Genomic DNA, 13,998 nt, shown 5'->3' on the forward strand with positions numbered 1-13,998 from the left:
AGCCTATCCTCATTGTGCACAATGTCTGTGATCTCACTCAGATTCACAGAAAATCTCACACATAGCCGGTCTTTGAACTTGGCATCTCTGCAAACAATGCATAATTGGCTCTTTTTTTCATACAGTTACAGCCTGTACTGTACATGTAGCTCAAATAGGTTGTTTCTCTCTCTGATAACATACAGTACGTGTTTCTGAATTTTAATATTTCTGGCATTCTCTTTTTTTTGGCATTCATACATGTATGCGGTATCCCTTTAACACTTCAATAACTCATCATGTTTACTCCATCGGAAGCCAGTGTTTACATATCTTCCAAAGACTGGTGACGTACATGCAAAGCATGCTGGACTTCATACATCATACATGTACATGTACACGTACAAGTATACCACGGTACAGTCTGACATAATGCATGAAACTTTCACTGATCTCATTTTACAGTCACATTAATAGTGTACACTTAAGTGAAAATGTTGCATACAGTGTTTGGATAGTAAACCTGTTAATATTTTAAGTGAGAATGATAATAATAATAACTCCCAATAAAATCAGAAATGTGGGATGTACAGGTACATGAAATATATGTAATTTTGAATCTACTCACTGCATTTGAATGGTGATTTGGATTTCAAAATAAAGCTGTGTCCTAAAATTCGCGGTTAGATTAATGAGAGCACAAGTTCAAAGGTCAAGTCAAACCAGAAAAACATGTTGATTTGAATTTCATAGGGTACAGAAAAGAGAGAAAAAAAAATTCTTGGACCACAAACACACACCCTCACAAAGCAACGAAATGAAAAATGATGTTTTTAGACATGACCACATCATACACATTTACAAACACAGGTCTATTTTCATATATTCTCAACTACTAATACTGTGTGATGATGAAATATCGGTATTACAAAGCCCATTTCAATTTCGTAATACCTCCTTGTCAAAAGAAGTTATTTTCTCTTTCATTTTTCAATGAAAATTGATATGTAAAGCACAACTAACGCATAAAAAGTAGGCCATTCTTTAATGTTTCATAATTTGTAAATTAAGAGGATTTTTTTCATAGGAGGAAATTCTAATTTGTTAACAAATTTTCGGCATTTCTCCTATTTGTTTAAGATCAGTATGCTCGATCTGTAATGAAAATCGTACATGTATGTAAGATCAGTATGCTCGATCTGTAAATAAAATCATAACATTAGATTCATAATTAATTGTAATTATTAAACAAATACAGAAGTCATGTAGGCCAACATGATTATCACTATTATTCTATACTTCTCTAGCTCAACTATCACAAACTGCGTACTTCAATGAGCAGCGTGCAAGTGAATTGCGAATAATATACATGTACACAGCCTTGTGGACACCATGCATGGATACACAACCCAAATGGCATTGAAAAATGCTGTGTCATCCCCTCACCAGTGCCTGCTTGCACGTGCTTTTGTCACTGTCCATTGTCCCTTAACCAAAGATGACAAATAACATGTGAAACCTTTCACTTTCTCTTTCAATGTTTTTCTTTTACATTAAAAATCAAAGACTTCAGCTGGGGATTATTCAGGAGTTTTATTTACAATATCATGAATTAGTTTGAACAAGAATGCACGTATCATGCTACAGTACACGTACTTGACACATGTGCTCTGCAACTGAAAATCGAAGCTCATCTCTGTTTCATATCTTCAAACAAATATTGATTTGAAAACAGCATTTGAAGTGTTCTACATGTAGCTTCAAGTGGTTGTGAAATTGTGCACTTAAAATATTAAGTTTTCCACAGGGAAAGATTATCCAGCAATAATTTGGGCGTATTTCATGAAAGTATTGGCCTGTATTAAAAATTTGCAATTCATTGCAACACTTACATGTTTGTGTATAAATCACAGCTTATCTTTGCTCTACATCTACAAGAATAAAGTAGATCATGAAATCTTGAAATCATGCTGGCTTTTATAATGTTGATTATCTTTCACAAATGGGGCTAACCACTGTGAAGGAGACCTAACCTCTTTATTTGTAAAAAGATCCTCTTCTATATGGGTATTCTTCTATTGAAATGTAAATAAAAGAAAATTCCTTTGAAGCTAGCAATCTATTCAGCTCAACTCCTTGGGCCATAGAAGGTGGAGCACAGACTCTTTTGAAGACTGCCAAAAAGTATTTTGATGAATACATGGAAATTCTAGCAGTATACACTGTAGATCAGAAAATCGACCACCATCATGAGCCTTTTCACACGTGAATCTTAAATCATTGTAATGATGATTGCAATTCATCTTTAGAATCATCGGATCTTTTACACGGAAAATTCATACCGTAATTTGAGTGAAACTTAACTGGAATTTACATCCGGAGTAGAATTCAAGTTTGTTATTGTGATTGAAGGATTTTTTTTTTTTAAAGGGAATGTACTGTACATGTACATACTGTATACATAAACCCATAAAATGGTTGACTGAAAGTTAAACTGAAAATACATGTATCAAATATTACATTTTTTTCCAAAAATAAAAGTTGAAGACCCAACTTTTTTTGGGGGGGGGACATCTTGAGGGTAAATTTTTCCTTTACGGTACATTCTACTAGAACTTTACTTTTTCATGTGTTTTACCTAAATAAATATATATGGATGCAGGAATTTTTAAAAACTGACAGGAATTTACAAAAAAATGAAAGGAAATGTATGCCACACCTGATCAAACATGAATTAAACCACACTAATGAAAGAACTCCCAAGTATTTCAACCAAATGGCAAATAGTGACAGTGTGTTTGAGGTCACCGTGGTTTAGCTTTTGTTTGCGCAGACAAAGGGAGATAAATTAGCAATACCCTCTCAACCCTCATTCAGACTGACATTATTCATTGTCTACAGTGTGAATTAAGCAATAAAGAAAACATATTGTACTATTGAAGTATCGCAGGTTTCTTTAAACAGCAATTTAAAAAAACAACATCTATAGCTCTCATCCGGTCATTAAAATGTTAGAAATAATGTAAGTTTATGAGAGAGATCGGTGCATTCTGGCCGTTTTTCAAATTCGTACAGGCAATGTACAGTTATTACTTTGTAGGCCTACATGTGTGATTGAGAGTCTTTAAAACACACACAATCCTGCCATGTTTGGACACGGCCACACGGGTCAAACAAATTTAACTACACAGGCTAGCAGTGACAATGGGGGATAATGTATGGACAATAACATGTATTAATTTTCCCCTCATATGCCAAATTGTTCAATTTTCATTTTCATAGAAAAAAGTACAAAAAAAGTACCATGAAAAAGCTCTCCATAACAAAATATTTTGGGTTTTTTCTGCCGCTTTCACCTTGGAGCAAACAAGCATTTTTTTTTCTCTCTGTATGGAATTACATGTATATCTGTGCAAGGGTCAATGTATGTCCAGCTTTAGTTGTTGCTTTCAATATATCTTTCTTGAAAGCAGGCAGGGTTACAGGAGTTGTGCACTACTGACCATGCAATACCAACGTCAATGTCATAAACACAGTTCACGATTAAGCCATATGATATAATCTTTATGTTTTGTAAAAAGTGACAAAAAGTATCCTTACCCCAAAACAAAAGAAGACTGAGATTGAAAATCAATTAATAATATTATCATTAATCAAAGAACAGATTCCGGCTGTGAAAGCATACTGCTCTGTCTTGGCTAGCTGGCGTTTCATAAAACAGGTTAAAGGATTTTGCTTTGATATGTACATGTAGACAGTGATGGTCTTCTGACTCTTCTCAGAGGCAGAGCTACGTGTATCAAAATCATGAGCAAGCATACATCCCCAAAATATGTCTGACGGAGAAAACTTCTTCCAGGGGAACCAAAGTTGTGGTCTTCAAAGTAACCAAATTTATTAGAGACCTGTATTTATTTTAAAAAAACTGTGCTTCTTTACAATACAAAGAAACCACTAGACTTCTATTTATTGTGGTAAAAGCAGATCTTTGACTGAACATTTCTTATCATAAAACCTCCAATGACAATTCAATGTTACATGTATGTTCCCATCAGAATTTTTGTCTTACATTTTGACTACCTTAGTTTTAAACATTACATACATGTATAAAACGCTTTGAAAATAAACTTCAGTTTTCAGGAATTTTTTTTCAGCATTAGAAATTTGGAAAATAGAAAACTGTCTTATGGTCACCAAAACAAATGGTACAAATTCAGATGAAGATATATTTTCATTTTTACACAAAACAGATAGCATTTTCTCTGCTCACCACTTTCTTTTGATACTCACTTTTATGCAGTGCTAATATCTACATGTATTCACCAGAAGTCTATACATGTACGCTCTATAATAAATGAGCATTTTCACCATGGCTTTTAGCCGACACACACCTGTACACTGTAGGGTATTCCATATTAAAATTATCAAATTAAAATTACACAATGACCTCATATTGCCTACATGTACAGCAGCTGGAGTTATAAAGTGGGAGTAATATGAAGATAATAAGGTTTATATACATGTAGGTCATTTACATGTACATATACATCATTTTTTAATTTCTAAAGGGAAAATACATGCCACTGCCAGCTTGCAGATTAAATGTTCCACTTTCAGACATAACATTGCATTCACTTAATTCCAAACATACAACAGAAAAAAAAATCATGTGTTTACTTTTCAGTTTTGTTGTCTATACATGTACAATGGTCTTCCATGTATAGACATCAAATCTGCAGTCTATGCATATGCATTACATTGCATCATCACAGAACTCAAATCTCCACAAACAAGAGAAATAATACCATAAAAGGTCTGTTCACCTAAGGGATAAAGACCACTCTTTCATCAACCAACCACAAAGCATGCATAATAATAATGCCATCATCTTCTGCTCAGCATTAGAAATTCCACCCCTTTTTTATTCGCACCATATTCGGCATGATGACAGCATAATTCTGGGTCAGGTTCGTGCAATGCTTTCGACAATGGGGTACAGATAGAATCTCTGTATTGTCATGATTGTGTGATTGACTATGCATCTATTTGAATGGGATTTTCTTTTTTTGAAAGAGATCAACATGTAGTACAGGTTCATGCACTACAGTAGTTCAATCCAGATGGGTGATTTTGTTGCTGAAAACTTGCAAGTTTTGCAATAGATTGAATTTGTCTTTGAATGATTTAAGAAATCCCTTGGAATACCATACAAATGATTCACTGTCATTTTGATCTATCCAAACATCCAACATCTTAAAGGTCAAGTCCACCTCAGAAAAATGTTGATTTGAATCAATAGAGAAAAATCAGACAAGCACAATGCTGAAAATGTCATCAAAATTGGATGTAAAATAAGAAAGCTATGACATTTCAAAGTTTCGCTATTTTTAACAAAATAGTTATATGAAGGAGCCAGTTTCATCCAAATGAGAGAGGCGATGATGTCACTCACTCACTATTTCTTTTGTTTTTTATTGTTTGAATTATACAATATTTTGATTTTTGCGAATTTGACAATTAAGACCTCCTTGCCCAAAGCATATGTTAAAATAATGGAATTCCACTTGTTCAGGGAGGAATGAAACTTCATTTCACAAGACAATGACAAGGAAATCAAAAGATTTCATATTTCATATAATAAAATACAAAAGAAATAGTGAGTGATGTCATCAGTTCCTCATTTGCATACCGACCGAGATGTGCTTATGACTGTTTTGTGAAATGAAGCGAACGTTAAAATGCCATAACTTTCTTATTTTACATCCAACTTTGATGAAATTTTCAGTGTTATACTTGTTGAATTTTTCTCTTTTCATTCAAATCAAGTTTTTGTTGGGGTGGACTTGTCCTTTAATTTAATTCATCCCATCATATTTTCTAATCATTATGTTTATTTTATCAGTACAAGTCTTGAATTTTACTGCACATAGGGACTGCCTCGACAGAACATTTGCTTTGTTCTTTTGCAGCTTCCAATTTCATGTTCATTTTTTATGCATGTAATTTAGCCTTTTTAAAAATCTTACTTGCATCTTTATGTATCTTTGTTTCTTTATGTATTTTTTATATTTCAATGTATTTTAATGGACTCTAATAAATAAATGAATTATCTGTTGATAAATTCAATACCAAAGATAAAAAAAAAATGTATTTCCTATGATCACTGTGATTGTTTGACGTTGACTTTGTCGCAATTTACATTCTGATTGTTATAAATTCAGTGTTAATGGCAAAAAAAGCTTTAAAGTAAAAGTACATAGTATCAAGTCATATAAAACTAACTTGAATTGGTATATTGTACAAAGAAAACTGTTAGGACTTTAACTACATGTGTAAACAGCATTGATCAGGAAGTGAAAAAAACCTTAGCCAATATTTGAGTAAAATTTCATCATCTAACAATTTACTTCAAGTTGGTTTGTCTTTCATTTCTTCCAAACCAGGTAAATAAAATAAATGACACATGAGCTTGGGGCCAAAATGCCCCCCCCCCCCAAAAAAAAAAAAAAACAATTAAGGCACAGGGAAAAAAAGCCAATGAAATTCCATGTACGATGTATGCAGAGTCCAATATAAACTGTTACAAAATGGGCTGATATGTCCATCCTCAAAAGAAATAAAATCAATATTTTTCACTGCTTTATAAATACAAATTCTAGGTGCTCCCTCTAGGAAAAACTCTAAGGTTAAAAAACCTTAGCCAATATTTGAGAAAGATTTCATCATCTAAAAATTTACTTTAAAGTTATTGTTTAACTTTGTGAGCAGCTGATTTAAAAAATTCTCAAACCAAGATGAAACATGTGTACAAGTGCATGTATTAGAACTAATAAACCCTGAAAACAACCATTATTGAGAATGAAAAGCTAAAACTACAAGGCAAACCCCGATTTTGTAAATAGGCGTCTTATAGACGCCTCAATAGTACACATAAGTGTATGGGATTAAATTAAGATGGTGTTTCCGGTCACTTTATATATCAATTTTTGAAGCACTAAATAATTTTTTTTGAGTGCAATATTTTCTGGGCTTCATTTTTGTAACATATCACAGACACAGGTGACAAGTGTGACCTTCTAGCTCAGATTTTTTAAAAGTCAAACCAATGTTAACCAATCACTTTAAATTGGTTTGTCTTTCATTTCTTCCAAACCAGGGAAATAAAATAAATGATGACACATGGGATTGGGGCCAAAATGCCCCCCCAAACAAAAAACACTTTCATGTAAAGCACAGGAAAACAAAACAAAAAAGCCAATGAAATTCCCTTCTACATGTATGTAGAGTCCAATCTGTCGTAAGACGGGCTGATATTTTAAAACTTAAAAGAAATAAAATAAACAATTTTCACTGCTTTACACAGTGTACATGTAAATAGAATTTCGAGGTGTTTATTTTTAGATATGAAAAAGAATACTCATATTTAAAGATGATGCAAACATGTCAGGTAGTTTTTTCCCCTCTTGGACAATTGTCTCTGATAATACATATTTTGTACATCATATTGTAGAAATTATCCTGATAGTGATATTGAATAGAAGCAAAATGTTTATTAATCAGCATTAAATGAACAAAAATCTGCACTTACAGTATATCTTACATTATAAAGGAGGCTTACTGCAGTATGACAACTGACCTTTCAAACATTTGTGGTGAATTCTATACTCCTGACAATAAATCACGCTGTTTGTAATAGGCCTACATGTACATGTATATTCAAAGCTTACATGTACAATAAATTGTTTTGCTAGTTTCTGTGTGTTTCATTTCTTGATGTATAATGTAATAACTGTGCATTTATAGTAATCTTGACTTGATAAGTGAAAAAAAGCTCAAAATTCCTACAGTGCCAGGGAATATAATATTGAGTTTAAAAAAAGTTGTGATATTCTTAAAATATAAAGTTCACTATTAACCTTCTATTATGAAACCCCCAAGTATTGCCAGCCCCCCTCCCCCCACAAACATAATATTCCATGTAATTTATTCACTGAAAATGATTTATAATTACAGTATTTATCATAATTAGACTTCTGATTACCTTAATTAACATTCTGAATAGAATTCATATTTTACTTCTCATCATGAAATAAAAAAAAAACAATAAAAGTGACATTCAGAGATAAGAGCCTCTGGCTCACTTAGCAACTTCCTCTTGGTTTTAATTGTTTAACAGCACATGTAACTATTTGTACTAACCGAAGCTTTTATTGATTTGTGTGTGCACACCGAGGGCAGACAATGGTGTCATCTATTATGACATCATGAAAGGAGAAAGTGGATCAAGGAATGAATAGGTCCATGTGCTTGCTTGGACAATGAAGGTATTGGGGACTCCCTGTCTGTTAACAGGGGGAGGGGGGGGGGTCATTTGGAACAATAATGAAAAGTGTACAGACACAGGATCAAAGAATGGGTTCTATGAAAGTTTTAAATAAAACAGAGAAACAATATAAGAAAGTGATCCATTGAATGCTATAAAGAACACTAAAAAAATATTTGACATATTTATAAAACACTGATTTTGAAGGATATATCACTGACAGAAGTCATTCAACACTCATAACAAATTAATAATATTACTGAAAAAAGAACATGTACAGTGGTGTTGAAAAGTTATTGAACCTGAACACAGAAAATGAACATATTTAAAGCGTTCAAGTTCTGTCATATTTTACATACATTAATTGTGGAATCAGGTGATAAAACATTATATTCAAAGTTTGATGTTGTGGGTTTGCCCAACATTGCACAAGATGTAGTTTCATTGTACATTCAACACTTGACATAAAGAAACACATTTTTGGTGGGATTCACTAACTTTTGAGCACAACTATACATAAAAAGCATTAAAGCACTGTCAAATGAATGTTTTGCTGAAGGGGGGGGGGGGGGAGGGGCATTCAGATCCCCCCCATGGCAATGTTGAACTTGATTAAAAATGTCAAGTTACAAGGAATATCAAAGGACAAGTCCACCCCAACAAAAAAACTGATGTGAATAAAAAGGGAAAATTCAAACAAGCATAACACTGAAAAATTCATCAAAATCGGATGTACAATACAAAAGTTATGACATTTGAAGTTTCGCTTAATTTTACAAAACAGTTTTTAATAGATTTGTGCACATCCCCATCAGTATGCAAATGAAGGAACTGATGGCATCACTCACTCACTAACTAGATCTATTTCTTTGTATTTTACTACATGGAAATTTAATTGAAATATGAATATTTTAATTTTCTCCCCACTGCCCTGCAAAACGAACCTTTATTTCTCCCTAAACATGCAAGAATCTTCAACCCTGAAGGAGGCAGATGTACATGTAACCTGAAGAAGAATTACCACTAATCACATATCAGGAAATTTTATAGTTCATTCAAGTTGGACCTTGTCAAATCTGTAAAATTTGACCATTTGTTTTTATGTTGTTTAGAACTAGAACTTCTTAGAAGTCTATTTCAAACAATAAAAAACAAAAATAGTGAGTGGGGGACATCGCCGATTCTCTTGTCTCATTTGCATACTCGCGCATATATATTATCATTTGTGAAAAATAAGTGGAATTTTAGAATGTCATAACTTTATTTTACATCTAATTTTGATGAAATTTTTAATTTTAGCATTATGGGTGTCTGATGACTAGGGGGAGGCGGGTAAGTTGAGCATAGGGGCAAGTTGAGCCACCAGCCCCAGGCCAATAATGAATGAGTCAGACATTGTGGTGGTGTCATGTATTGATGACCCATAGCATAACCCCTAACCCCACCACATTGTTTTCAAATTTGAAACAAAAAGTAGTTTTTTAGAGGGAAAAATATGAATTTCAGCCAAAAAAGTAAAAAAGAGTGTGAAATAGATAAGTGCTTTATAAACACACACGTCTTTAAATATAATAAAAACATGATAACAACATTATTAGTCCAGGTATGGATCTTCATTCTTGTCATAGTCTTTTATATGATGGATGCATAATAAATATGTGTGGATACAAAATTATCGCACTAAGTTTGGACTGGGGTAAGTTGAGCCAAACAGCATGGGGCAAGTTGAGCCATGGTAATTCCTATGGTAATGTATCTTAAAAAACAAACAAACCATAAAAATCGATTGAAATGCTGGCTGAAAGGAGCAAATTTACATGACTGCTCTTTTCCTTTTAAAGGATGTTAGTATTTATAGAGAATTAGCAAGTGAAAAGACTTTAAACAAAAAATTGACATGCTGGTTCTCCCTCATACATTTTGTACATAGTTTTTGTGGCTCAACTTACCCCAGAAGGTGGCTCAAACTTACCCCATATATGGGGCAAGTTGAGCCATTTGACATCGTTTTTTTCAAAGGTCACGATGACTTTCAGTGTGGGGATAGAAAGTTATAGGCCTATATAGGTGGAAAATATTTCAGAAGAATTAAATTTCAAGGCAAGGTACTTATTTCGACAAGATTATTAATCATATCAATTCTAACATGCAAAAAGCAAAAACTGTCACAACTTACCCCGCCTTCCCCTACATGTAGATGATCTAACCTCAGTATTGAACATTTTCCTGCTCAATAAGGTGGACTTGAAATTAAGTAGGGCCTAGAGTCTAATGATACTAATAAAAAAAAATCAACCATGCCCATGGCCACTGCAATCATGGCAATATACTAATTAAACTGATTTGTGAAATAAGACCTACAAAATAGTGAAGAGCATGACGAGTGTGAAATAAAATAAATAATGCAATGAGATACGGTAGCCTATAATAAGTTACCTCTCTATTCGACCTGAAGACAAATTTGCTCATGACAATGCGGCATAACCACACACCGCAGCACCGGCAGCGCTGAGATAGACCACTTGCACTGCACTGCTGTCTGGGCGACAGTAGTGATGCTATCCTGCAATTTCTAGCCAGTCCAGTCGTCGTCTCTTCCGTCATTCCACTTTCATTTTACACACACAAAAGATAATCCACATTTTGAAATAATTATCACTGGAATTTACTTACACTGTACTGCAGATCGTATAAAAATGACAAACATTAAATGTATTCCATCAACCACGTTAGGAATCAGACGAGAAACGACAAACTCAGTCAGCTCAGCTGTTCCGTTTCGCGACGAGGGTTTGGTCGATATCGTTCATCATGCATGCACGGTGCACGTGAAGATGCTTGCTGTTTGTACGAACTGAGCATGCGCAAAGCAATCAATTACTAGGCAGTATGCAATGTCGATCATCTTGAGTAGACGAAGAGTTTGTAACATTCGAACAAGAAGGTGAAAGGGAATACATGTAGAGCAACTGCACTGAGCAAAGACTCGAGAGGTAAAGAAAGGAAGGGAGAAAAATAAGAGAGAAAGAAATGGACAAAGAAAGAAAGAAAAATAAAGATAGGAGGAAAGGGGAGGGAGGGAAGGAAGGAAGGATCGAAGAAAAGATCGGAGGAAGGAAGAAAAAAAGAAAGGAAGGAAGGAAGGAAGAAAGAAAGAAAAAGAAAGAAAGAAAGAAAGAAAGGAAGAAGGGGAAATATAAATCGTAAATAAAGAGAAAATAAATATAGTAAGATAAATGAATAAAAAATAAAGAAAATTAATTAATTGAATAAATGATGAAAGAACTTTGAAGAAGTGAAGAAGTGAAGAATGAATGAAAGAAACATTGAAGAAAAGTGACAACAATTAAAGGAAACCAATCAAAAATCAAGGTATACAAAGATAAAGAAAATAAAAGAATAAATCGAGAAGAATTGAATAGAAAAGGTGAAAAATGAAAGAAAGGGAAAGGTAAACTAAAAAAGAAAGAAATGAAAGGACAATAAAAGGGGAAAGAAAATCAAGAGTAGCCCTGAGAAAAAAAGGGGAAGAAAAGAGAAGAAAAAAATGTAAATGATATAATAGTATGTGCCCCTTATAATAAAAAAGATAACAAGTAATAGGCCTATACACCAATTAAAAAGAGCCCTTAAGGATCAAGTCCACCCCTATACAGAAATATATTTGAATGAAAAAAAAAAACATAATCAAAACATCAAAAATTTCATAAAGAATGGATTTGAAATAATAAATTTTTATTTTAAGCTTTTGCTTCATTACTTTGTCGCAGTTATATCGAAAGCACATTGATAATAATGCAAATGAGAGTCCATCATTTACTCAGAGTTATTATTGCCTGTAAATATATATTTTTTAAATTAACGACTCTTCATTATGTCAAAATAGGTTAACATTAATTTTTTTTTTGGGGGGGGAGTGCGTTTTCTGATATTTTATCTTCGAAATTATAAAGGGAATTAAAATAGCGAATTTGAGTTTCAAAATAAGAATATTTTTTTTCAATTGCAAGCATAGATCGGATTTTAGTCAATCAAGTGAAATTATGTCGAATTTCTTTTAAATCTTTTAAAGAACAAGTCTACATAGGCCTACCCAGACAAAGAGTTGATTTGAATGCTGAAGCAAATTATAAGCTATATGGGATTCGAACTCAAGACCGTGTATTTCACAGTCTGGAGACTATTCCACTTGGCCACAACGATCCAAACTTGTTGCAGCACTTTTGACGCCCGATTTTGATAAATAAGCTTCAGCTTGTCAGATTTCTCTTTTTATTAAAGATGATTTTTTCGGTTACTTAGGCCTATCCCTTCAGAAATGTCCATTTTCGAAGCATCTGATTTAGTTTTCTCTATCATGCCTACTTTTGCATGGTAAACACGCCCTCTTTGATGCTGCAGAAACTCGAATCATGGATTTTTGTTTGAATCGCAACTCTTCGAATTTTCTGAGGGAGGAGCGACTTCCTTAGAAACCAGGGCCCATCTTACAAAGACTTGCGATTGATCCAATCAATCGCAACTCTGAAAAGCCAGCAAATCAACTTTTTTTTCTTCTAGATATTAATGTATATATCCATAAATTCATTGATTTCTTTACAGTTCGTTGTGTTCTCATTTATTTACAAAGGACATTTTGCACATTTCCAGTAGAAAAAAAATATGACACTGATAGATTTCCATAGAGTTACGATTGATTGGATCAATCATAACTCTTTGTAAGACATAGGTCCCAGCATGTATGATGAATATAGAAGTATAAATAATATGCAAAATTTATAAAGCGGTTAATAAAATGTTTCGAAGTGCTTCGAACAAATACCCCGGCTTCAGCAAGGCCACCCTGATCGGACGCTCGAGCATTCATGGAATTCTTTCTATCGGGTACCCATTTACTACACCTGGGTGCAGAGTGGCAAATGTAGATAAAACTCTTGGCAAAGGACGCCAGTGCTGCGGTGCCATTTGAACCCCAGATCTTGTGGTTTTAAAGTAAGGAAACAAGGTCACATGGCCCAGATTCTAATCTTTATACTTTTCTTTCTATCGGCTACCGTTTTCTCACCGTTTTCTCAATCACTTCATTTTGTCCTTTTCTTTTCTCCCTTTTTCACTACTTAAGAAAAATTGTGGGCGGTCGCCTCGCCCCCCCCCTTGCCAAACGGATTATAAGCCATGACCCACATTGAATAAAACGACACTAAACAGTTTATATGATTGTATGTTCAAAATAGATTTGATTTCTTCACATTGCAATAAAATATTTTAAAAATATACCTAAAAATCGTCGATCGTGATTGTTCTTAATCCTCAATCACACATAAGACATTATGTCGTCGGTACATTTGCCCTGTAAAAAATACTGTTTAACAGTAAGCATGCATGCATTCGACGAAAGCAAATATTTCTGTTGTAAAAAAATTACGGATTTGAATTCATTATTCATCCAAACTCTCGAATTTGTGCCTCGCACAAAGACACTTTCTTTCAGCGTGTTACTTTTCTGGAGAACATAACTATTATTATTCTATCGCCAATAAAACAATGCTACATTTTCAAAATTTGATATTTTTGTTGTTGGTCACCTGCATAATAATAACAGAGGATAATCTGAAGTTAGTTACTATATGACAAGTTCGCCCCAACAAAACATTTATTTGATTTAAAAGAGAATAATCAAGCACGCATAACAGTGA

The 13,998-nt window shown here is 33.6% G+C and overlaps 1 protein-coding gene across 4 annotated transcripts in view; it reads right to left on the bottom strand.

The window, feature by feature from the left end:
- The window catches only part of LOC121426068 (ATP-dependent translocase ABCB1-like), a 46,099-nt gene extending 35,019 nt beyond the window's left edge, over window positions 1–11,080 (bottom strand). For 3 of the 4 annotated variants that reach the window (XM_041622214.1, XM_041622213.1, XM_041622212.1), the window contains exon 1: window positions 10,976–11,080. The gene's annotated coding sequence lies outside the window, so the exon portion shown is untranslated. Of the gene's footprint in view, window positions 1–10,738; window positions 10,849–10,975 lie in introns of those variants that run through there. The other variant, XM_041622215.1, reaches the window with a different exon arrangement.
- Window positions 11,081–13,998: the final 2,918 nt, after the last annotated feature.

The sequence above is a fragment of the Lytechinus variegatus genome, chromosome 13 (genome assembly GCF_018143015.1).
Source record: "Lytechinus variegatus isolate NC3 chromosome 13, Lvar_3.0, whole genome shotgun sequence".
Classification (NCBI taxonomy): domain Eukaryota; kingdom Metazoa; phylum Echinodermata; class Echinoidea; order Temnopleuroida; family Toxopneustidae; genus Lytechinus; species Lytechinus variegatus.